The sequence below is a fragment of the Eretmochelys imbricata genome, chromosome 1, assembly GCF_965152235.1.
Source record: "Eretmochelys imbricata isolate rEreImb1 chromosome 1, rEreImb1.hap1, whole genome shotgun sequence".
NCBI classification, from domain to species: Eukaryota; Metazoa; Chordata; order Testudines; family Cheloniidae; genus Eretmochelys; species Eretmochelys imbricata.
This window is the reverse complement of record NC_135572.1, coordinates 275606361-275632630: the sequence shown is the minus strand read 5'-3', so window position 1 is coordinate 275632630 and position 26270 is coordinate 275606361. Positions and strand designations below refer to the sequence as shown.

General features: G+C 44.4%; 1 long non-coding RNA gene across 1 annotated transcript in view; it reads left to right on the top strand.

Annotated features, from left to right (window-relative positions):
- Nucleotides 1-99: 99 nt before the first annotated feature.
- The window catches only part of LOC144259452 (uncharacterized), a 202130-nt gene continuing 175959 nt past the window's right edge, over nt 100-26270 (top strand). Inside the window, exon 1 of the long non-coding RNA XR_013344844.1 lies at nt 100-304. This is a non-coding gene — a long non-coding RNA (uncharacterized LOC144259452). The remainder of the gene's footprint in view (nt 305-26270) is intronic.

Below are 26270 nucleotides of genomic sequence, written 5' to 3'. Positions count from 1 at the left end.
AGCTCCGTGCCCCTTGGCGGGGGGCGGCGGCGGCAGCCCGGGCCCTGGAGCGGGCGGGGCAGAGAGAGGCTCCGCTGGCGGGGATTGCCGTGCGGAAGGGAGGACGGCGGGAGGGCCCGCGGGCAGGTCGCGGGTAGGTGGGGCCGGGCGGGGGGAGCCTGTCTCACCCTGGCACCGCGCAGAGCCCCGAGGCCGTGGCAAGGCGCGTGAAATCCTGGGATGTTTCCGTGTGGCCCCGCCAGTCATTTTGCAGGCCAGGTCTGTCGTGAATTCTGTTTGAGGAAACTTCGCAAATACTTGACAGGTGCGTGACAGGGGTTGTCGATCTAGGTGGCTGTCGTCAGCTGTTGTTTTCAGTCGCGCTTCCCCCACGGGGGAGCTGGTGTGCCCTCTAGTGCGGTGGTTTTCGAGCTGTGGTCCACGGACCCTTCGGGGTCTGCAGGCTGCCTAAGATTTCCAAAGGGGCCTCTGCATCTCAAGTCAGAACTTCGTAGGGGCCCACAAAAGGGGAAAAGGTTGAAAACTGCTCTAGTGCAGTCAGTGGTGCAAGTAGAAATCATTTCTTGCTAGTGTGCTCGTGGGAGGGACACAAAGGGGGAGGGGTATGTGACCTCCCCATGTGACGCCCCCACACCCCCGTCCTACCCTCAGGCTGGTGTCCCCGTGCTCTCCCCATCCCCTCCCCATGATCCACATCCATCCCATGTTACCAGGCAGGGGGCTCTGTCCTCCTCCTGCTGCGCCAGAGACTTCTGCGGTGCAGACCCCAGGCAGGAGGACTCAGGAGATGCAGCTGAAGGAAGGGCTGGAGGGGCTCTCTGGAACCGCAGCAGCGAAAGGAGAGAACATGGGGCCACCCCAGCCCTGCCCCGAGTCCTTCCACGCAGCTGCGTTTTCTGAGTCCTCCTGCCTGGGGTCTGTACAGCAGCCGCGCCGGAGGACAGGGTTGGAGGGGCAGGGCCGTGGGCAGTACAGCCAAGCCAGAGGTGCTACCAGCGTTCTGCTCCTTTCGCCACTCCATTTCCAGGGAGAGCCCTAAACCACAGGGCTATCCTGGGAATGGCAGCGGTGAAAGGAGCAGAACGTGAACCCTCCTCCGGCAGGGCTGCTGTACCACCCCTAGCCCTTCCACGCAGCTGAGTCCTCCTGACTGGGGTCTGTACGGCAGCCCCACGGAGGACAGGGCTGAGGGCGGGTCTGGGGGTGGTATAGCGGTGGTGCCGGAGGAGCTGCCAGTGTGGGGCTGCCCGGCAGCCCCACCTTCTGCTCCTTTCCCTGCTGCAGTTCCCGGGAGAGCCCTGTGGTTGAAAATCGGTATCTAGTGCAGCGAGAGGGCAGAGCCCCCCCAAAGTAATGTGGATGTGGGGGTTGCGGAAGGCAGCGGGGACTAGGGGCAATGGGGGTGGGGGGAGGCAGTGGGGGGCTGGAGCCCGAAGCCCTGTGGCCAGAGACTGCTGCCCCGTCACTCCAGGGCTGAAGCCTGAGCCCTACCGCCCCTGGGAAGGTGAGGAACTCACCAGCTGCTTGGTCCTTCAGCATTGTGCCCCAGGTGTCTCCACAGGTCCCTGTTGGCACCCCAGCAATCAACACCAAGGTTGTGCATCCAGGAGCAACAGGAATGGGAAGGGGCAGCTACTTTCTCCTCCCCAATAGCAGCCCAGGAGGTTGTGGCCGCAAGAAAAGGCATGTGGCCATGGTGGCCGCATTCGAGAAACACTGCGTCTAGACTTTCATATCAGTCTTAAGGGAGGCTATCTTAGGCCCCCAATCCTGTACTTCCCTTTGTCTTGGTTCAGAGGTCAGTCAAGTGGAGGCAGTTACAGGACTGGGGCCATAAAAGGTATATTTTCCATGCAAGCTCACCTTGAAGGTAGACACTATAAAGTATTTGATTTTTGAACTGCAGTTAACTTAAAAAAATTAATATCCATCAGTTATCCCTACATAGTAGTTACTCAGTAGAAGCTTTTAGTTGCTGCTGCCAAATATTATCAAATATTATGAATGCTTTTGAACATCTGTGCACTGAAACTTTGCATTAGTAATGGTTTAATAGTTTACATAAAGAATATATCATGAAGACTTTTTTAAACCTTTTTGTTTCTAAAGTGTTCGTACAATGCTTCCATAAGTACTGTATCGCTTTTTTATATAGAAGGTTTAATTAATACCTTTATACCCCCTGCAGAGGGCAGAACTATCCTATGTCTTTTGTCTTCATTCAACGTTGCACTGTACTAGCTTTCAACTAACTGTATACGCGTGGAACTCCTAGAATAACTTTCTTTTTAATAAATATGTTCTTAAAATTCTTATTTTCTCATACCTTAATGTTGTTAAGCTGGCTGGTTCATAACTCCAAGTCTCTTGCAAGTCATTTTGAGAAAATATTAAAACCAATGTCAAAGTTTTGACACGAGAACATTGTATTGTAATTGTTTAGACTAGGCAGAGTGAGTTTTGTGTGCACAAACATATATATAAAAAAAACACACAACCCCTCACTTTGCCTAGTCTAAACACCCAAAGATGATATTCTAGTCTGTTTAGTAGCATCTTATTTATATATATAATCTGTAATTTTGAGATGTAACCAAAAAGACTTGACTGTATTTCTGATTGTTTAGACTAGGCAGAGCAACTTTGTGTTTGTGTGTGTGTATTTAAAAAAAATTTTTTTCAGCTGTAACCAAAACAATATCTTTGGTTTTCATAAACAGGTGATTCACAGCTGTGGCTTTCTAAAATTTTGTAAGTGGTATTGTACAAAAATGTTTCTCCAGCTTTAGTTTTCAAGTATAGAAAATTGATATTTGTAGAAATTGTTCTAAAAACACTTTCTTATGGACCTCCTTAAACGGGAGATGCCAAACACAGAATTCACACTGGTGTTGCATCATAGCATTATTATGGTGTTGAATACATTTCAGATAGCGTTATTAGTGAGTTTCCTCCTCTATTGGTAGTTGTGGTTGGATTTTTAGTGGGGAGAGTATTTACTGGGGGAAAAAATCATATGATCTTGTTACTTAAGTATTTGTCTCTGTTTTGATTTCCATTAAGAACAAAGGAGCAGGGGGAAATTGGAAGTAGTTTAAGCCACTTTAGCATGTGGGGCTCTTTAAAACTATATTTACTGATAAGTCTACAACTTAATTTTCTCCTAGCTAATATGAAATTATAATAAAGTTTGGAATAATTTATTATCTTACATACAAAAGCCAGTCAAAATGCTAGGAGGATAAATACAAAATATCAATAACACTTACTGGTCATATCAAACTAAATGAACTCAGTCCTAAAATGAATTCAGTTAGCCATAAGCATCCTCTTCAGACCAAAGCTCATGGCCTAAATTTTCAGAAATGATAAATACATTTGGGTGCTTTGTGTGGGATTTTTGGGGGGTGCCCAACTTGACAAGTCTTTTTAAGGAGACTTATTTTCAGAGGGCCAATTCGCAAAACATTCTGAAAATCAGGGGCCCTTAAAATGTCTCAGCTTGGGCACCGGAAATCGCTAATCACTTTTGAAATGGCTCAGCGGGGGAAGTGATTTCCAGAGCTGCAGGCCCTCCACCAAGAATATCCTTCTAGTCACTAAAGTGTAGTCATATTCAAGTGTAAGGACAGTCAGCAATAGTAACCCACCATTCAGATATCTCAGACCTTTCCTAGTCAGGCTCCAGATATATAGGGACAATGCTCCTGATTACTTTGGTAGACAAACTTTTGAGTTCAGGGATTGTAGCTCTATAATACTAACTTTTGATGGTACATATTCCACCAAGATGACCTAATCCTTCCAACATTATTTAAAAAGGTACATTACTATACAGCATTTGTTGATGGGTTTTACTTGTGAAAAATGTGAGATCAGTTGCTATCAGAAAAAAATCTTCAGAATACAGTACCCAAAAATTGCTTTGGATAGTATTAAATCCTTATTATATTATGTTAGAAATTATTGCTATCTGACTAATCATAGTTGGTCATGAGTCATAAAAATCAGTACAGCTACATGCTTCAGAGCTACTTCTAATCACCTGATTGTAACTTCAAAACACTAACAAAATCAATATATCGATCTAACACCAGGAGAAACAAATAGCGGTGGAATGGCTATATTTAGTTTCTGAATCCTTCTAAGATTTTCTATTTATATAGGTTCTTATAGTGCCTGTCAGTTGAATCTGAGCATCTCTCAAGAATTAAAAAGAAATTATCTCTCTCCCTTTCCAGCAGATAGTTCTATCTTGGTTAAGCTTTTTCAGAATTGTGTTTGTGTGTGAGATAATGGACTTATTGCAGGAAAGGTAAGAAGGAGATGAGCTTTGCATCTGGTTCTGAATGGGGTGAGTTCTGTGGTTATTCATATTTCTTGCAGACATGAGTTTCTTGGTTTTGGTATAGCTCCAGAAAAAGTTGTACCCTATGTTATGCCATTTCCTATTTCCAGTGGAATGTACCTGTCAAGCGAGAACATGGTCATGAAGAGAGGGGTGATCTTTCCAACAGCTAGGGTAAATCACATAAAGGATTTTAAATATCAAGACAGACTTTAACTCCTTACTCAGTCATGATCCAGAGCAGAGAACTAGGATGACATATTCCTAGTGACCTGTTCTGCTAAGCAGATGGACTGCTCTCCCATAATAATGCTCTTGGCTCACAGTGAGAGGAAGGATGAGAGCCATGTCAGGATATTTCTGTTCAGGACACTTCTGTTTACAGCATCTTTTGGGTCAGGAGGATATTAGTTGATCAGTGGTATCAAATGCTGTAGAGGGGTCCAGAAGGATGTGCATGGATGTATTTCCTTTGGCTGTGAAAGGAGAATATAATTTATCAGAGAAACAAGCTGTTGCTCTGGACTTTCTGCTGTGACCTGGCTTGGAGCCTGACTGGGAGGGATCTAGGATACTGGAAATTGAGTGGCACTGGAGACTCTTTTTCTCTTCTCCCCTCCCCCCGCTTATTGATTAGCTTGCTTAGAAAAAGCAAGAGTGGTAACTTGTTTGGTCTTAAGCCTCAATGCTGGTTTCTTTAATACTGGTTAGACTACTTTGTCTTTCAGAGTAGGTCAAAATAAGCAGCTGCAGCCATAAAGGAGAAATATTCCACTGATTTCAAAGAATAGTTCCTAACTCTGTGTGTGTTTAAAAGCATTTTCTCCCTTTCCCAGACTTTTTCCTCCTCTCGTTAGGCTGGCTTCAGCTTTCAATTGTTTATCAACTTGGCCCTACCACTTCTTAATTTTCACTTCTTATTAAAGTAAGGCAGAAGGTAATGATTCCAGTTGAGTATAGGAAAAGTAGTAGTTTAAAAGCAGCGCACATGCATGTTTTGCGAAGGTAGAAGTTTAATTTAAAACCATTTTTGTTTGTTCATTCTATCTGGTTTTCACTTGAATATGGCTTTCATTTGGTCTTCATCTAGCACAGTGCTGGCTTTTAACTATCACTTCTATTTCTGTTAAAAAAAATCTAAGCAGAGTGCTGCTTTGCTATTCTGTTTATTGGAAGAAAAGCAGAATATTTCCATCAAGTAGGTTGAATAAAAGTAAAGTAATAATAACTGACACAAACAGATTCATAGAAGTGAGACTGACAAACTGGGGGAAAGAGTACTTTTTTTTTTCTTTTTCCTACTAATAGTTCCAGGAATATTGGATTAGTTGCATGAGATCAGAGCTGTAGTCCATCTAGATCAGTATGCTGTCTCTGACAGTGTTACAATCGGATGCCTCAGGAAGGTGCAAGGACTTTCAGAGTGGATAACTGTATGATAACCAGCCGAGAAAGTACTTCCTTGGTAACTCCTGTTAGCTGGAGGTTGGCTTATGCTATCAAAAACAAGACGGTTTATATACCTTTTTATTTTTTAAAAAAGAAAACTTAACTAATGTGAATGTTTTAATTAACCCTATAAATTACTATTTATTTTTTGAATTTTGCTAAGCAGTAAGCCACAACAGAACAATGTCTTGTGACAAGTTAATTATGTAGTATGTAAACAAAAATCTTTTTGGCCTGTTTTTAAATTTACTGCCATTGTATTTTGGCAGAGAAAATAAAAACATCTGATTTACGTTCTCTGTACCATTTATTATTTTTATATCTCTAGCATGTCCCCTCTTACTCATCTCCTTTCACTTTGGTCTTTTTCATTGCCAGATGACTGGGATCAAGGACATAAATGTCCAACTTGGTTTTAAAATAGTCTTGGAGAGACTGTCTTTTAATCTAAAATTTAATATCTTTGAGATTGTCAGAAGTAACTGGCAGTTGAGACATGCATCATTTTGATGCTCATACTGTTGATCCTTGTAGCATCAATTTTCAGTGTTAGGGAAAACAGACACTGTATATTTGGTGCTATACAGCCCCAGGTTTGGAGAAGCACAAGGGCTGCCATAAGTAGGCAAAACCCAGGAGGAAGTGGCAAGTAAAATATGCTAGTAGGCATGGACAGTAAGAGAATTGAGTAATGTGAGGAGGGAGAGGAAAACAAAGTTATATGCTATAGTGAAGTAGATGTGAATGTTGACAATTATTAGTTTTGAAAGATTACAGACAGACAAATTTATGGGGGCAAAGGACACAAAAGACAAAAGCAACTTAAAAATAGGGCGGAGGGAGGGTCTCAGACCTACAATTTCCTTAAACGTAACTGTTTTAGGTATTACTTATAAGTGATGCCCCGAAACCATATTTAAAAATGAGTTAAAGGATAAAGAGCACCATCCTCCATTAAGGAACACCAGCTTTTAAAAATGAAAATGCTTTTATTCACTGTCTGTGGTGTTAACTGAAGCTGCATTGGATAGAAGAGTGTGGCTGGATGCTAGCTGTCTGAGATCTTCAAGGCTGTGTCATGTGAAGAACAGATTCCTTTGAAACAGGGGAAAAAAATTTATATCTCTGCACAAACTCAAAACTAATGGACTGGATTATGGTCAGGTAGCATATCTAGGAGTAGAACCCAATGATGCTGATACCCGGTCTTCTGCTCGAACTGCTTGACAATGATTCCTGTTTATATTGTAGACTAGCATGATTTTTAAAACTTGGTAGGTTTATGGTGATCCACATAAAGTTTCACAGAATTATTTCAAAACACCTTTGCATGCATGCATTTCACCAAAATTATTTAGAAACCTTAAACAAATTAAAGGTCATGTTCTTTGCTGGCAGAGCTCCATGGAAGTAAACGGAGTTACAGCAAAAGAGATTTTTGGCCCTAAGATTTCTTTTGTATTCATTAGAAAGATTGGAATACCATTATTTCCATAGTATAATGCATAATTTGATGTTGGAGGATGCATTTTCAAATGATATACCAATTACTACTAAAATACTGCTGTGTATATTGCATCTCTTGTGACATGTTCTTGATCAGATTTATTAAGGGGTTCAGAAATAAAACCTCTGCATATTTGTAGTAATCTTTCTTTATTCGTAGGGTGATTTTTATATATGCATGTTCTGAGTAATTGAGTTCACAAGAAGGCCTTTATACAGCATATAAACTTGCTGGACAACCAGGGCCTACTCTTTGACTGGCTGGTGCAGTAAAGTTTGAGTACTTCTACTCTTCGGCGCCCTTCCATTAGGGTTTGCAGTAAGCTAAGACTGAACTGGTAAGTTATATTACATTTCATGTATTCTGTTGCAAATTGGACCTAAATTCTGCAGCAAAGCCTTTGGAATCTATGGCATTCTGGTGCAGCAGACTAGAAATTCTTTGGCAGCTTGTTTAAAAATTTAAAAATGAGGTTTATAATCAATTGCATATGAAAATGAATAATATAATCAGTACACTCCCCACTGCCATTTAGTTTATATCAAATTCAATGTATACTCTTCCCATGTTTTCAGTTTCTCATATGCCGCATACTTTTATATTGACAATGCATAACTACATTGTTGACATTTTTGATGGGGGTGTGGGGAGAAGTTGGAGAGCCTCACAGCTGAAAAGAGAACAGTTTGCCTAGGGTTGTGGTGGATTCTCCAACACTAGCAATTTTTAAATCAAGATAGGCTCTGGGCATTATTTTGATGAAGTTCTCTGGCCTGAGTTGTACTGGAAGTCAGATTAGATTATCACAATTATCCCTTTTGGCCTTTGAATCTGCACATCTATGAATTGGCACCTTTTGGCAACTGGGGGTGTTGGAGGCAGTATTGGATTATAGGATAAACATTTTAGCTGGTTATTTTTGTGAAAAATCTGTGACATAATAAACAATGACAATAAGATTGTCATGATTTAGTTTGAGCTAACCTGTTAAAATGAATTGGGCAGTTCATACCTTTCCCACTGTCTCCAGAATTGGGAAGAAAATGTGGCATTGCTTTGTACTTGGTTCATGCTTATTATCTTTAAAAGTATGAGGGCAAGAAGCATGTATTGATTTTAAATGAAAACTCAGATTCTGGAGCAGTTCAGTAAGGAAGGAGTGAATTCCATGGGCAATTCCACGGCCACCAGATGAACTGTGCCCCAGTATGTGCACTCTAAACTTGCCACAAAACTATTTTACGCTTTCCATCACAGAAGTGTACTAGTGCTTTTCTACAGGACTTTAGCTACACCTTCAAATACCTCCACTTTTGCACTTTAGGCGTTTCTCATGCTAGAATCAATGCATGGACAGCTAATCAAGTAATCTAACTGGATTATACCAGTTGTTATAACTACAAATGATGAACAGGTGTGAGTGAATCATACAGTGTCAGGAGCTTGCGGGAGGCCTGTACTTCTCAGACACTTGAATTATTTGTAATGGTATGGAGAATGTGGGAGACTTCTGTGTTTATTAATATTATGTGCATCATTTCACTTACTGTTAATTTGCTTGATTGCATGGAATTAAATCAAAGGAGGCTCGTGGGGTGGGGGGAAACAAACAGGAAATTAAATAATGGCAGAGAGAAGATGCCTTCAGAGAGAATACCAGGGTTCCTTAAGGGAACACTTGGGAGAGCCATTAATTGTGACATGCCCACCCACCTGGTTCCAGCTAGGGTAGCAGGTTTATTTTCCCTAGGCCCAAGATATTGGGATCAAAGGGACACAAAACCATTGAAGACTTAGGCCTGGTCTACACTACGGGGTTAAGTCGAATTTAGCCGCTTTAGGTCGATTTTTAAAATGAACGCGTCCACACAACCACCCTGTTCCGTCAACATAAAGGGCTTTTAAAATTGACTTCTTCTCCCCGGCGAGAGGAGAAGTGCTAAAATCGACCTTGCTGGGTCGAATTTGAGATAGTGCAGATGCAAATCGACAGTATTGGCCTCTGGGAGCTATCCCATAGTGCTCCATTGTGACCGCTCTGGACAGCACTTTGAACTCCGATTCACTAACCAGGCACACAGGAAAAGCCCCAGGAACTTTTGAATTTCATTTCCTGTTTGGACAGCATGGCGCACTTGGCAGCACAGGTGACCATGCAGTCCCCACAGAATCTCAAATGAGCTCCAGCATAGACCAAATGGGAGACACTGGATCTGATTGCTGTATGGGGAGAAGCATCTGTGCAGGCAGAACTCTGATCAAAAAGAAGAAATGGAAATATATTTGCCAAAATCTCACAGGGCACTTTGGAGAGAGGTTACAACGGGGACACACAGCAGTGCTGCGTGAAAATTAAGGAGCTGAGGCAAGCCTACCAAAAGACAAAGGAGGCAAAGGGTTGCTCCGGGTCAGAGCCCCATACATGCCACTTCCATGATCAGCTGCATGCCATTCTAGGAGGGGACCCTACCACTACCCCACCATTGTCCGTGGACACCTGCAAGGGGGGAGTCTCACGCAACAGGGAGGAGGATTTTGTGGATGAGGAGGAGGAGAATGCGCAGCAGGCAAGCGGTGAATCCGTTCTCACCGACAGCCAGGACCTTTTCATCATCCGGGAGCCAATACCTTCCAAAGGCGGGATCCCCGACCCTGAAGCTGGAGAAGGCACCTCTGGTGAGTGCACATTTGTAACTACAGTACAGGGTTTAAAAGCAATAGTGTTTAATGTTTGATTTGCCCTGAAGAATTGGGATACATTCACAGCCAGTACAGCTACTGGAAAAGTCTGTTCACATATCTGGGGATGGAGCAGGAATCCTCCAAAGACATCTCCATGAAGCTCTGTTGGAGGTATTCTGAGAGTATTCTGGAATCATTGCAACACAAAGCATGGCAGCGAATGGTCCTGGGTTTTGGTCGCATTCAAGCAACATTTGGTCTATATCTTTGTGTTGTTAGCCTCAGGAGAGTAATATCATTCATGGTCACCTGGTTGAAATAGGGGAATTTTTGTAAGGGAACAGTAAAAGAACCCTGTTCATGCTAGGCTGTTTGCGCTTGGCTAAAAGGGATCATCCCGGAGAATAGACATGTAGGGGGAGGTGTGTGCTGCACATCCACCCGAAAACCACAGCCCCTCCTTCTAAATGTGAAACCCAACCCATTGCTTGCTATGGGAAAGGATGGCGCTGCAGTTTGAAACCATTCCCACATGTTATGCATAAGAAGCCAACCCCACATACCCTTTACCTTACCATGGCTGCATGGAAACCGAATTCTGTTGCCCAGCCATGTGTGATGTGTCACCATACCGGCAGGTACTCCATATAAAAGGCAAAATGCAACTTTGTACCTAAAGCACATGTGTTGTCTGCTGTGAATTGTTTGATTCACAGTGAAAGAGTCTCCCTTTTGTTCTCAGAAATGTATCATCTTAAATTTTACTCTCCCTTTTAGTCTCCCCCCAAGTGCAAATGTTTCTAGGCTCCCCCTATCATCTCCATCACTGAGGTTATTGCAGATTAGAAGGTGAAAAAAACACACTCACGATGACATGTTTTCTGAGCTCATGCAGTCCTCCTGCACTGATAGGGCACAGTTGAATGCATGGAGGCATTCAGTGTTAGAGGCTGGGAAAGCATTAAGTGAGCGCGAAGAGCAGAGGCAGGAGGTGATGCTCAGGCTAATGGGGGAGCAAACAGACATGATGAAGCATTTGGTACAGCTGCAGGAAAGCCAACAAGAGCAGACTGCTGCTGCATCCATTGTACAACTGCCTGACCTCCTCCCCAAGTTCCATATCCTCCTCACCCAGATGCCCAAGAACGCGGGGAGGGAGGCTCTGGGCACCCAGCACTCCACTCCAGAGGATGGCCTAAGCAACAGAAGGCTGTCATTCAAACAGTTTGATTTGTAGCTTGACTACAATAAGTAATGTGGCCTTGTACTTTCCTCCTCCCCCACCCCACCCGGGCTACCTTGTCAGTTATCTCCCCCCCTTTTTTTTAATAAAGAAAGAATGCATGGTTTCAAAACAATAGTTACTTTATTTCGAAGGGGGGAGGGTGGTTGGCTTACGGGGAATTAAAATCAACAAAGGGGGGCGGGTTTGCATCAAGGAGAAATACACACAACTGTCACACCGAAGCCTGGCCAGTCATGAACTGGTTTTCAAAGCCTCTCTGATGTGCAGCGTGCCTTGCTGTGCTCTTCTAATCACCGTGGTGTCTGGTTGCTCAAAATCGGACGCCAGGCGATTTGTCTCAAACTCCCACCCTTCCATAAATGTCTCCCCCTTACTCTCACAGATTTTATGGAGCACACAGCAAGCAGCAATAACAATGGGAACGTTGGTTGCGCTTGTTAGGATATAGATATTCAGGCCTGTCTGTAAAGGCCTATACTCTAATTTAGGTGTATTCTTATCAATTAGCTCTTTCTAGAGGTATAAAAGAGAGAATCAAAATCACTGTCTGACTGTATAAGGCCTTTGGCTAAGCAGCAGAGGCAGCCATAAGCTGGGAAACGAATGGTCACATCCTCACATTCCAAACTAGTCACATTGAAGTAAGGTGCTATTGGGCTGTTAGGCATTATCAGGACAGGATTGTATTCCTATCACCTCCAGAGAAAGGGAAGTGCCTAGAAAATGTAAAAGAAAATTTAGTGTGATAGCATCCTGTCTGGCAAGAACTCACTTACCAATAGCTGGGTTGTGAAATCCTCACTTCTGTATTGTTTTGTCATTATAGTTCCCACTTTGCTATTGTTTATTTGCATGGTCTCTGTCTGGTTTTGTGATTGTTTCTGTCTGCTGTATAATTAATTTTGCTGGGTGTAAACTAATTAAGGTGGTGGGATATAATTGGTTAAATAATCATGTTACAATATGTTAGGATTGGTTAGTTAAATTTCAGTCAAATGATTGGTTAAGGTATAGCTAAGCAGAACTTAAGTTTTACTGTATAGTCTGCAGTCAATCAGGAAGTGTGTGGGTGTGTGTGTGGGAAATGGGAACAGGGAATGGGGGTGGGGAAATTGGAATCATGGTTTGCTAAGGGGGGGAATGGGAACAGGGACACAGGTAAGGCTTTGTGGTGTCAGAGCTGGGAAGGGGGACGCTAAGGAAGGAAACTGGAATCATTCTTGCTGGAAGTTCACCCCAAAAAACATCGAATTGTTCGCACCTTTGGCCTTTAGGTATTGTTGCTCTCTGTTCATGTGAGAAGGACCAGGGAGGTAAGTGGGTGAAGGGATAAGCCCCTAACAGTGCTGAGGTCTGACCTAGTCAGCAAACAGCGCCAACGAGCTTTTAAACATCCCAAGGCACATTCTACCACCATTCTGCACTTGCTCAGCCTATAGTTGAACTGCTCCTTACTACTGTCCAGGCTGCCTGTGTACGGCTTCATGAGCCATGGGAGCAAGGGGTAGGCTGGGTTCCCAAGGATAACTATTGGCATTTCAACATCCCCAATGATAATTTTCTGGTCTGGGAAGTAAGTCCCTTCTTGTAGCTGCTTGAACAGCCCGGAGTTCCTAAACCTTTTAGTGTCATGCACCTTTCCCGGCCATCCCATGCTGATGTTGGTGAAATGTCCCTTGTGATCCACCAGTGCTTGCAGCACTATTGAGAAGTATCCCTTGTGGTTTACGTACTAGTTGACAAGGTGGTCTGGTGCCAAGATAGGGATATGCGTTCCGTCTATCGCCCCACCGCAGTTAGGGAAACCCATTGCAGCAAAGCCATCCACTATGACCTGCACATTTCCCAGAGTCACTACCCTTGATAACAGAACGTCAATGATTGCATTGGCTACTTGGATGACAGCAGCCCCCACAGTAGATTTGATCACTCCAAATTGATTCCTGATTGACTGGTAGCAGTCAGGCATAGCAAGCTTCCACAGGGCTATTGCCACTCGCTTCTCATCTGTCAGGGCAGCTCTCATCTTGGTATTCCTGCACTTCAGGGCAGGGGAAAGCAGCTCACAAAGTTCCAGGAAAGTGGCCTTATGCTTGCGAAAGTTTTGCAGCCACTGTGAATCATCCCATACCTGCAACGCTATGCTATCCCACCAGTTTGTGCTTGTTTGCTGGGCCCAGAATCGGCATTCCATTGTACCAACCAGCCCCACTGCCGTCATGATGTCCCAATTGCCACAGCCCATGCTTTCAGGAACCTCTGTGTCCATGTCCTCATCAAAATCGTCCTCGTGCTGGCATCTTAGTCTGGTTCTGCAGATACTCCAGGATAATGCACAAGGTGTTTACAATGCTCACAACAGCAGCGGTGAGCTGAGCGGGCTCCATGCTTGCCACGCTATGGCGTCTGCAGGAGAGCAGAGTTGTAGTGGAAGCGGTGGATGACGATGGATGCCACGAGAATAGATATTCATACAGAACGACGAGAGGACCTGCGAGGTGGATTTATGGCACCAGGAGAGCAGAGTTGCAGCGGAAGCAGTGGATGACGACAACATGGAGCAATGTGCTATTGAGACTGAGCTCATTTACAAGAGCAGGAGAGTAGAGTTGCAGCGGAAGTGGTGGATGACGATGGTTAGCAGTTGTACTGCACCGTCTGCTGACAGCAGCACGCATGGCACAACAGCAGTGGTGACTGTGAGCTGAGCTGGCTCCATGCTTGCCGTGGTATGGCGTCTGCACGGAAAAAAGGTGTGAAATGATTGTCTGCCGTTGCTTTCACGGAGGGAGGGGCGACTGACAACATGTACCCCAAACCACCCGCGACAATGTTTTTGCCCCAGGAGGCATTGGGAGCTTAACGCAGAATTCCAATGGGCAGCGGAGACTACGGGAACTGTGGGATAGCTACTCACAGTTCACCGCTCCGGAAGCTGATGCTAGCCATGGTAGTGAGGATGCACTTCACTGACTTAATGTGCTTAGTGTGGACATATGCAATCGGTTTCTTAAAATCGATTTCTATAAAATTGTCCTAATTTCATAGTATAGACGTACCCTTAGAGAGGAAGGGTGGGGGTGAGCAGGCACTCTGGGCAGCCATGGCTGGAGGTGACTCTCTGGCAGAGTGCAGCACACAGAATGCTGCAAGAGTCTGTCTTTCTCTGTGGCCAGGAGTAAAGGTGTACAGGCTGAGTGGAACTTACCCAAATCTTGCAAGGGGATGGAAAATAAAGTTTAGGTAAGTTTTAGGTGTGTTGGCCTTGTCACTGCAAATATTTTCTGGTTACAAAGTTGCCTGTAGAGAGAACTCCTGCATAGAGCAAAGACGAGGTGGCTCTGCTAGAAGAGTGACTGTGAGAAATGGGTGCTGAAGCCTAGGGAGACCCAGTTAAAGAGTGGTAGAGTCAGGGGACTCCTCCTTGAGTGAAGTGGAGGCCCAGAACCTAACACTAGGAAGGTGTGCTTACAAGATGGGGTACAAGGCATGGCACACTCTGTGCTCCATGACAGATGATAGAATCCATCTAATCTAGGATAGTTGTATGCCTGCTACAAGAAATCTGCAGTTCACATGTTTGTGGCAAGTTTAAATAAAGATTAGCGTAATGATAATATGCAGTTGAGAATCATTCACTTGTAGAAATCTTTGAAATAGGTTGGAGGAGATTTTTCTCTAACAGCAATTTTTATGAAGGTCGCCTAGCATAAAGACTGTTTTAATGAAATTTTATTGAACTGGTTTTGTTTAATGATTTTCAGATTATGAAGTTGACTTACAGTGCTTCACCATTATTGATTCCTGTTTCTTGCCTCTTCTGTAGACCAGCATATTTAAAAAAAGATTGGATCACTTAATACATAGGTCTCCGTTTAAATAATTACTATCTTCACCAATAACTGAAGTAACTTCTAAGCCTTAGATACCAGAAAATGGTGCAGAGAACAAGTTTTAGAGTACTATAAACTAAAGCTTGTGACTTTTATGTGTTACAAGTAAGAGTGGTTTTTTTAAATAACAAAACTTGAATTATTAAACTAGAGCTAGGCTTTTTGATAAACTTCAATGCCAGTCTCATGAACATGCAGAATTATGGTTTTTGCTGTACTTTGTACAGGGAACTTGTTACGGTCCATTGGATTCCTGATGCAAAATATAAAAGGGATTTGCACAACTGGTGAAGTTGGCTAGGTAAAAGGAAAATCCACTTTTGAAAGCCTGCTTAAATTTTATTCAGATGTAGATGTCTGGATTTCATTACAGCATTTGATACCCATCTCATGTAATACTACTTGTGTAAATAATTCACATTGGTTTGAATATGAAGATTGTTACATGGATTGAAAACTATGAAGGAGTATAAACAGTTGGTAATACTGAGATTTTGTTGATGTAATTGCATCCACAGATTGGTTTGAATGTTCAAATTTATAACTATTAAAAATAACTAATTGTAATGTATCCAGGATATTATGTAGGGATGCTGTGTGTTAATGAACATATTTATTGTAATCAGGAAAAAAGGGTAAACAGCCTGTTAAATTTGAAGATGATAACTAAATTAGGAGCTGTAGTAAATACTAGATACCAGTAAGAAGAGAAGAACAATACATAGAAACTAGGGTGGTTAGAAATAGGTTATTTCAAGCTCAGGGGATACAGCAAAAACATAAATAGTGCAAATAAAGGTAAAACGTAATACATGTTTTTTAACACCACCCCCACTTTGGGTAAAATTCCTTCTTATTTATTTATTTTTTTTAAAGCCTTCTCTGCTAGCATCAAGCCATTCAGGGATTTTTGATTTGTTTTTATGTGGGGTGTTCGGAGTCATTTTTTTTCCCACTACACATCTGAAACTGTCTCCATGTATCCTTGTTTGCTTGCTTCCTCACTGTACCCATTTTCCATCACAGGCTTTTGTTAACCTCAGAGCTGAGTTAAATCCTTTTATCCCCATAGTATCTACTCCCAAAAACGTTATCTTCACCAGCAGTTCACAGGGTGCAAATTTCCAAGGGATGATTGTGTCCGCTCCAGGCGAACAGCTAACTGTCAAAACTGTCAGTAAACAGCCAGAGTGTCCACGTTAGAGTCTGTAGCAGTGGGGTTGTTGGCTTTGCCAGCTCCTTTTCATTTCTGATCAGTATATGTGGGGTGAGGATTTGCCTACCAGTATTTGTGAAGAAGATAGCTATCCCAACCCCCCCCTTTTTTTTTAAACTGGAGAGAGGTTTCCATGGCTTATTTGGCAGTACCACAGTCTGTCTTAGAGACTGTGTAGAGAATTGAAAAGTTAAGTGGAGAGTAGGAGCAGAGCTCACTTTGAGTACAGCTCAGTGCTATGTTGGCCTCTTCCAAAAAGGTGCTTACAATTTAGGGTTGCTGGATCTTTGTCTTCCACTTTTCTTTGTACCAGGATGTCTCTTATGTGGTCACAAGACAAAGGGAAGCTGTCATAAATATAAAGGGAAGGGTAAACCCCTTTAAAATCCCTCCTGGCCAGAGGAAAACTCCTCTCACCTGTAAAGGGTTAAGAAGCTAGGATAACCTCGCTGGCACCTGACCAAAATGACCAATGAAGAGACCAGATACTTTCAAAAGCTGTGGGGAGGGAAAAACAAAGGGTCGGTCTGTGTGATGCTTTTGCCGGGGACAGAAAAGGAATGGAGTCTTAGAATTTAGTAAATAATCTAGCTAGATATGCGTTAGATTATGATTTCTTTAAATGGCTGAGAAATTAAACTGTGCTGAATAGAATGGATATTCCTGTCTGTGTGTCTTTTTGTAAGTTAAGGTTTTGCTTAGAGGGATTCTCTATGTTTTGAGTCTAATTACCCTGTAAGGTATTTACCATCCTGATTTTACAGAGGTGATTCTTTTTATTGTACTTGTTTTTTACTGGTTCTTCTATTAAAATTCTTCTTGTAAGACCTGAATGTTTTTTTCATTGTTCTTAAGATCCAAGGGTTTGGGTCTGTGGTCACCTATGCAAATTGGTGAGGATTTTTACCAAACCTTCCCTAGGAAGTGGGGTGCAAGGGTTGGGAGTATTTTGGGGGGAAAGACATTTCCGAACAACGTTTTCCTAATAAAATAAATCCAGGTAAACGTTTGGTGGTGGCAGTGGAAGTCCAAGGGCAAAGGGTAAAATAGTTTGTACCTTGGGGAAGTTTTAACCTAAGCTGGTAAAAGTAAGCTTAGGAGGTTTTCATGCAGGTCTCCACATCTGTACCCTAGAGTTCAGAGTGGGGAAGGAACCTTGACAGAAGCTCTTCACAGAACTGGACTAAAAAGTGATAGATTAGAGAGAACAGTATATACAAATCTCCTAGGATTTCAGGGAGAATGAGTGAGCCCCTTGGAACCAGGTAATAAGGAAGGTGGATCAAGGGTGAACTAACAGTAGTGCAGTAAACTGTCTACAGTGACAAGCAAAAGGGGGAAAATAGGAGTTGGAGGAAGGAGATGAATTGCCTAACTCTAGCTCTATCATCTGCCTTGGAAAATGAATCTCCTTAGCGGACAGATTAAGCCATCTGTCAATTCACCTGGCATAATGGGGCCCTCTAATCTGAAGCGTTTGGGCTTTTATGGAGGAATGGGATGGCTTGAAATTCCTTACTGATGTGAACAATTTTTGTTGTTCTGCAGTAGACGCTAGGCAAAGATGACTCTACCTGGATGACTTCTATGACTTTCACCCAGTGTTTTTTTTTTCTCATGGGCTTTTAATGTACAAATCTCCTCAGAATTGAAACTGAATAGAATACTGACAGCGTCACGATTATGGGCCTGATAGACCAAGTTTTTGCTGATGTTTGTCTTTTCCTGGTTCTGAATTCTTACAGTCACCAGGCTTCCTTCTCAGGCTAGGTTTTAGGTCTCCAACTTTCAGGTTTTTTGTTATGGGGGAAATCTCTATTAGAGAGTTATCCAGTAGGATTACAGGAACCCTATTTCATTCCAGAAGGACAGGCCTCTCTGACTAACTTGATAGCATATGGACAAAATGTTTCCACAGTTCTTCATCAATGGTAATAGAGGACCAAATTCAGTCCTCCATGCAACTGCTTCAGTGGAGTTGCACAGATGTTTTAGCCTTGTGTTCGGTAGGACTTTTACACTATTTACTCTTGTGCTGGTCAAGCTCTGCCTGTGCTAGCAATGGTAGAAGCACTAGTGTAGACTAGGTGCAGACGTATCTACCATGGTGTTTTCTAAGCCTGTTCAGAGGCTAAAATTTGTCCATTAAATTGAATCTTAATTTGTAAACTCAAATATAATCCAGCTCATTCTCCCTAGGCTGTATTGGCTCTGCAGTGCTAACAAGCCTATGGGGGGGAAAAATGTGATCTTGTAATTAAAGACTGTATCATAATACGGGCAAACAAGGTGGGTGAAATAACGTTGCACAGGTAACATTAATTCTGGCATTTTCTAATTTTTCAGTGCTTGACTTTGCAACCTGAATAATGTTCTTTTCACACAGTGCGTGTGTGTAATATATATGTAAATTGTATGCTTTGTGGCAGGTACAGTCTTTTCATTATGGATAAACAGTGCTGAGCTGGATGGACCTTCAAACCTTGGTTATGGGTGCAATCACCGTACAAATAATACTTGGGTCAGCCTGCCACATTTTCCAGGAACAATTGTTTCTACACTTGTGGATGAGCTCTATGGTAACTCAATTGTCTGAATGTGCTGGATGCATCATGTGCTTCTTTGTCATTTCTCTGTGAGGGAATTGCTTTACAGATTCAGTGATGATAGTTGTAAAGTTGAAGAGATCTTGAAATTTTTTTTTTTTTTTTTTTTTACATTTAAATGTTGTCCCTGCATCTCTCAGCAATTTGAGGGATCACTCATACTGATTGTCTAATAAAAACTTATTCTCTTTGGATTAATAAAACTTCTATTGGGATAGAAATAACTGCTTTCCTCTTGCTTGTTCATTGGGGAGACTTTAAGGTAAATTTAGTTTGTTTCATAGTTCTAGGGACAAAGTCTTTGTTCCATTTCAAACCTGATTTATTACTTGTGACGAAGTAACTTCATTTGGAGCTAAAGGCTGTAGCAAGGGACATCCTGAGCTCAAGAATACCAGAATTCAGTGGTATTTCTTGGATTTTTCTGCCTGTTAAATCAAAAAGGTTTATGTGGTATCCATCCATTCCAAAAGCAGAACAACATTTACAGATGCAACTCCACTTTATACACTCATTGTGCCTTTTTGACCTTGGAATCTATGAATCTTGCACTGCGGCTGGCTGTTTGTTTGTAACTGAATGATATATGTAATTTTAACACATTTTGGGTATAGTTACACACATTCAGAATCTAAGTTATTTATACGCATGATGTGAGAGCTGGTATCACATTTGCAATTTCAGTTTTATAACATAGAGATGAGTATCTGTGAGGCAAACCCACAGCCAAACCAGAGCTGCTAGCTTAGCTGCCCTTCCAATAGGCGCTCTGCGAGCCAGGGTTGCGCCGTAGGGTTGCCAAATTTCTAATCTCACAAAACTGAACACCCCTGCCCTGCCCCTTCTCCAAGGCCCTGTCCCCCGCTTGCTCCATGTCCCCCATCTGTCGGGGTTGTGGTGTGGGAGGTGGTATGGGCTCTGGGCTGGGGATGCAGGCTCAGGGGTGGGACGGGGATGAGGATTTTGAGGTGCAGGAGGGAGCTCTGGGCTGGGGCCAAGGGATTTAGAGTGCCGGGGGGTGGGCTCTGGATGTGGGACCAGAGATGAGGGGTTTGGGGTGCAGGAGGGGACTCCAGGGAGGGGGTTGGGGTGCAGGGTCCTGGCGGCGCTTACCCAGCTCCAAGGAATTGCCCAGCAGGTACCTGCAGCCTCTAGGCGCATGGACAGCGAGGCGGCTCTGCGTGGTGCAAGCTGCGTTTGTGCCCGCAGGAACACCCCCCCCCGCAGCTCCCATTGGTTGTGGTTCCCGGTCATTGGGAGCTGTGGAAACAGCACTTGGGGCAGGGGGAGTACACAGAACCTCCCAGTCCCTGTCCACCCCAGCACCTAGGGGCTGCAGGGATCTGGTGGTTGCTTCCAGGAGCCGTGTAGAGCTAGGGCAGGCAGGGAGCCTGCTTTAGCCGCAGGCCCCTGCTGCACTGCTGACTGGACTTTTAACGGTCCGGTCGGTGGTGCTGACCAGAGCAGCCAAGGTCCCCTTTCGACTGGACATTCCAGTCAATAACTGGATACCTGGCAACCCGAGGTTGTGGGTGGTCCTGTCCGCGTATGCTGAGAACATGCTCCCTGTGGTCCAGGACCCGGGTGACCTGGCGGGGGTGGTGGCCTGCCAAGCCATCTATTCTGTGGCCTCCTTTGCCCAGGTCCAACAGGGTCAAGAGCTCTGGCCTGATGGTCGGGGTGGTTGGCAGGCAAGCTCCCTCCCACCTGTGCTCCAGGCCATCCGAGTGTCTACCTTTCCACCCATCCCTCCTTTCCAGAGAATTGGCATGATTTAGAGGACAGGGTGTCTAAGGAGCTGCTGAGGTGGATGGGACTGCCAGAGGGGAGGTCTCTGGTGCTTAACCAGTTGGTCTTGTTCTTGGTCTGGCAGTGGCTCAACACCTTGAGCCCACCCCCGGGTACCCGAGTCTGCATCTAGAAGAAAATTCTGGAGTTCTTTTGGTCAGGGCTGTACTGGGTGTTTGTGGGGATCCTGAGTCTCCCCCTGGAATAGGGGGGGGACAGGCCTGCTCTGCCTTTGCAATCAGGTTCATGTCTTCCACCTCCAAGCCCTGTAAAGATTCCTTTATGGTGCAGGTAGTCCAGTGTGGAGCGCACTGGCACACATCTTCCTCCAAGGGCTCCAATACAACCGGCAGCTCTTTTATCTCCATCCAAGGGGTCTTCTATGAGACCTCTCTGAGCTGCCGGTCTTTTACCGGGACCTCCTAAGAACCTGGAAGCTGATCTCAGTGACCAGGCCCTTGCCGGCTGCCAAGGGGGAGGAACTCCTCAAGGAGCTCCTGCTACACCAATGGCTCTCATCCAAATGTACATGTACCCCTGGGGGTACAGAGAGGTCTTGCAGGGGTACATCAACTCATCTAGATATTTGCCTAGTTTTACAACAGGCTACATAAAAAGCACTAGGAAAGTCAGTACAAACTAATTTCATACAAACAAAATGAAAAAGCAAGCAATTTTTCAGTAATAGCATGCTGTGCCATTTTGGATTTTTATGTCTGATTTTTTTTTTTTTGTAAGCAAGCAGTTTTTAAGTGAGGTGAAACTAGGTGGTACGCAGGACAAATAAGATTCCTGAAGGGGGTACAGTAGTCTGGAAAGGTTGAGAGCCACTGTACTACACATTCCCTAGCTTGGCGCGTGGGTGGCGGAGTCCCCCTCAGTGTGCCGGAGGTTAGTCCTGGCAGATATCACCAGGATCAGAGACCTCCTGGACTACGACAGGAGGGACTGGGTGGATCCCCTGGCATTCAACCAGCACATGGGACTCTCTGCCCCTTGTTCCTCAATATACTCCAGGAGGAGAGGGCATCCTTACCACCTGCCTCTTGGGTCTTCCTTGAGTGGGTCCTGTGGGAGGGTGCTCCAGACCTCACCATCAGGCCCCTGCCCTGCAAGCCTCCTGGCCGTCCCATCTGCAACACCCTGAGACGGCTGCATGACTTGCAGCCGGCCCATCTCTGAACTGTGCCTAGGAAACATACGAGCTTGTGCTCTGTATTCTTTATTTGCTCACCCTTGCATCCCACCCTGATACAAAGTAGAGGGTGAGGAACCCTGGGGGGACCAGTCTATTCCACCCTGATCCCCCAGTCTGCCAGGGATATTGGTTGGTGGCTCCTTCATGAAGTTGTGAGCATGCGCGTGTACCTGGCATTGTTGACCCCCCCCTTCCCTGACACATGCCCCTTCTGTGATGTGAGGGAGACCCTGGCATACATCTGCCTTGAGTGTACCAGGTTCTAGCCCCTTTTCTGGCTCCTGCAGAACCCTCTCACATTTTGGCTGCACTTCTCCCCGCACCTCCTGATATTCGCCCACCCCCTCTGGGCTCCACGGAGTCATGAAACCTCCTTGTTGCCCTCCTCCTGGTGCTGGCCACGGTGGCCATCCACCATACCGGGAGGAGGATATTAGATGGGGAGCTGCTGTGCAACTGTGGGGGCTTATTTACATTCCTCCCTTTGGTCATGTATCCAGGCAGAGTTCCTCTGGGCTGTGTCCACGGCTTCCCTGGACACCTTCAAGGAGCAGTGGACGCTGTCTGGGGTTCTTTGCTTGATGTCCTCCTCTGGCTCCCTGCTTTTGACCCTGTGACCCTCACTCCCACCCTGTTTTTTCTTATTTGTTGTTCCCCAAATTTACTTGAGTTCTGGGTTTGGTAGCTCCTCGCCATAGGCTGGGGAAGGGGCCTTTAGATGTGAGCAGGCTGGCACCTTCCTGCCCCAAGGAACTCAGCAGGTGCTCTTCCAACAGTGAGTCATCACTCAAGCATGTGGCAACAACTCAGCTGCACTATCTTACCTTTCCTACAGCAGCCTATCCTTGACAGACCCTACGTCAGGTATTTCCCAACCCCACCAGAGCTGCAGATCAGTCTGCAACAGCAGTACCTGGCTGGAACCCTCCTGCTGCCTTGCAGTGTATCAGACTGCTCTTGACCTTGTTCCTGTTCCTGCCCCAGCCTTGCCCAAGCTTTGTTCCAGTCATGACCTTGTCCTTGCTCCAGCCCTGTTACTGACCTGCTCCAGTCTTGCCTCCATTTCCTGACTCTCCCTGGACCCTTGGACTCTGATGACCCAGCTTCGACCTCTGGCCTATATGTGGACCCAGGCTATGCTACTGACTGGCTTCTTTCTGGACTCTGACTGCCCTGCTTTGACCCCTGGCTTTCACCTGGACTCCAGCTATGGTACTGATTCTGTCCCGACTACAGATTCTGTTCTTGGTTCTGACCCCAGTCTGTCCTCAGATCTCGATTCCAGAGCCACCCTTGGCCCAGTCCCAACCTGATGCGTGGCTTCAACCTCCACTCCAACCACTAGGCATGATTACCAGGAAGCAGTGCCTGACAGTATCTGAGTTATGATAGAGAGACAGCTTATATGTTTTTTCTTTGGCCCCTAAAGCAGTGTTTCCCAAACTTGTTCCTCCGCTTGTTCAGGGAAAGTCCCTGGCGGGCCGGGCTGCTTTGTTTACCTGCCGCATCTGCGGGTTCGGCCGAGAGTGGCTCCCACGGGCCGTGGTTCGCTGCTCCAGGCCAATGGGGGCTGCGGGAAGCAGCGGCCAGTACATCCCTCAGCCTGTGCCCCTTCCCACAGTCCCCATTGGCCTGCAGCGGCGAACCGCGGCCAGTGGGCCCCGCAATCAGCCGAACCTGCGGACGCGGCAGGTAAACAAACCGGCCCGGTCCGCCGGGGCTTTCCCTGAACAAGCGGCGTCCCAAGTTTGGGAAACACTGCCTTAAAGTATTGATTTGAATTTTTTTATATCAGACTACAATGTTTATTCTGTAATTTTTAATTAATGTGCAAAATCAACAATATCACTAAAGATACTCCTTAAAATGACTGATTTATAGATCTAGCTTATCCTAATTATGTATAATACTGGCTAAGTCTATATTTACTCAGCCTAATGTAGTTTGTAGCTATTCATGAATTTTTTTTAAAGAGGACTTAAATACAAAGAAGAAAATCCTACAAAACACTACTGTAGTATTTAAATTGTGACAAAAGTTAGCAAAACAAGGACATGAAAATCTAAAAATAACAGTCTTCTGTAACTCTTTCCTTTTCTGAATTTCTCCAAAAGGTGCTGGATGATATTTAATTGTATAAATTATATGGGCATGGTCTTCTGGGACTCACAGGCTGTGCATTTGTGCGCTAAGCCAACCTACCTAGAAGAAATTCCAGAATGGGTCCCAGTTCACTGAACGTGAACAAGAGGTGTTGCCTTTCCTTACAGGTATCGATGCATGGTGGGGTGGGGTGGGGGTGGGACACAATGGGTTTGTGCTTAAATAAAGAAGGGATATTCAGCATCAGCTGCAGGCTGGAAAAGTGCAAGCTCCTCCCACCCAGCTCATCCCCAGCCCATCATTACCAACTCTTGCAATTTCTATCCGTCTCAGGGGATTTGGTGCTTTTCTTAAATCCCCGGCTCCTGGATTCAAGTGATTACATGGGAATCTGTTTCCATTTAAACAAACAACTAAAAGTGAAGGTCTGCTTCTTGCGGTTGCAGAGACCTTCCCCTGATTCCATTAATGGGAGCTGTACAAATGTTGAGTCCACTGCTTTTTCTAGTAGTCTATCATTATTACCATTTTGTCTATTATTATGGAGACTAGAAACCTCAATAAGGATTGGTGTGCACTTTGATCGGACCTGAACATATGCCTAATAAGTGACAATCTAAATTTAGACAAGTCATAACAAATGTCTGAGACAGATAAAAAGGGAGGGAGCATGGACAGGGCAATAAAATAGCATGGTTACATAGGTAACACTTGCACAACTTCAAGCTGCTAATGGTTGCAAGTGTAAATTTAAAATATGAACAAAAACCAGCTATCCTTGGACTGTCACATAAACTGGGCATCATTGATTAGATTTCTTGTAATCATTGCAGTAAAGGAGGGTTTTGAGGGAGATTAGGAGGAAAGGGTAATGGCCTTATGAATTCATTCATAGAAGGTATTCCATACATAAGGAACAAGGCATGGAGATGATTGTGGGGGGAGTTTTTGAGGGGATTATTTTAAAAATGTTCCTAATATTGTGAAAAGTGTGTTAGAATATAATGATGGTACATGGTCAGGATCTTAGTTTCACAGCTTATATGAAAGAGAGCACTTGCTATAACATCGTGCCCCCAACACATTTAAGAAAGATTCAGCTTAACTATGATTTTTCTGTTTACTTGTATTTCTGAAGTTTGTGAGGACAGAACCCATCACAGAATCAGACTGATCAGGGTTGCAGCTAGAGCTGGTCAAAAAACGAAAACAAAATTAGAAGTGTTTTTCCATTTTACAGACTTTGAATGGCCCATGGGTTGTTTTTTTTTTTTTAAAGTCCCTGGTCAGTAATAAGTCCTTGGTTACTGAAAATGTTACATTTGTGAACATATCAGCATTTTTTTTTTGGTGAAGTTTTTCTTTTTCTTTTTTTCCCAAAACACTCTTTCTTTTCTGTGCATTGAATGAGGGGAGCAGCTTTTCATTTGAAAAATTTCAACTAGCTCTAGTTGCTGCATGCAAGGAACCTGTCTAAAGGATTTGAGTCCTGAATTAATCAAAACTTTATTGGTCCTGCTTTATGAAGTTAATACATGGTACCTTTTTGTTATCTTTGGGATCAAAGTAAAATTATAAAATGTGTCCTATTCATATTTAAGTATCTATCCCTAACTCTTAGGCACTTTTTTACAAAGTTCAGATACAAAAATAAAACTCACAGCCTATCACATATAGTGGACTGCCCTCAGAGTAACATAACACTTGGCTGCTATAATACAAAGAACCCTAATAGCCCTGTGAGTTGTTGGTGTTAGATCACCTTATAGTGCTCAACCAAGTCTCTTCCCAAATGTTGGAGAGAAATGATGGGCTTTATGCATTCCTAGAAAGTGAACAGATCAGGGTTCTGTCAGACCAAAATGGGGAGCAAGTTCCAGTCAAACATGGAAAAAACTCTACCAAGAACCCTGTTTTTTATTTGAAGCAGGGGAACTTCAGCTACTGTGCTTCATTTGATTGAAACTGCAGTGATATTGTGTCACAGAGTGTGGGGGAGTCAGGGCCCTGCACCCCCCCCCCACTTCTTGCTATTCACCGTGACTCTCAGCCAGCCAGTAAAACAGAAGGTTTATTAGACTACAGGAACACAGTCCAAAACAGAGCTTGTAGGTACAGGAAACAGGACTCCTCAGTCAGGTCCATCCTCGGGGGTAGGGAGCCCAGACCCCAGTGCTGGGCCTCCCTCCGTTTCACCAGCCAGCTCCAAACTGAAATCCCCTCCAGCAGTCTCA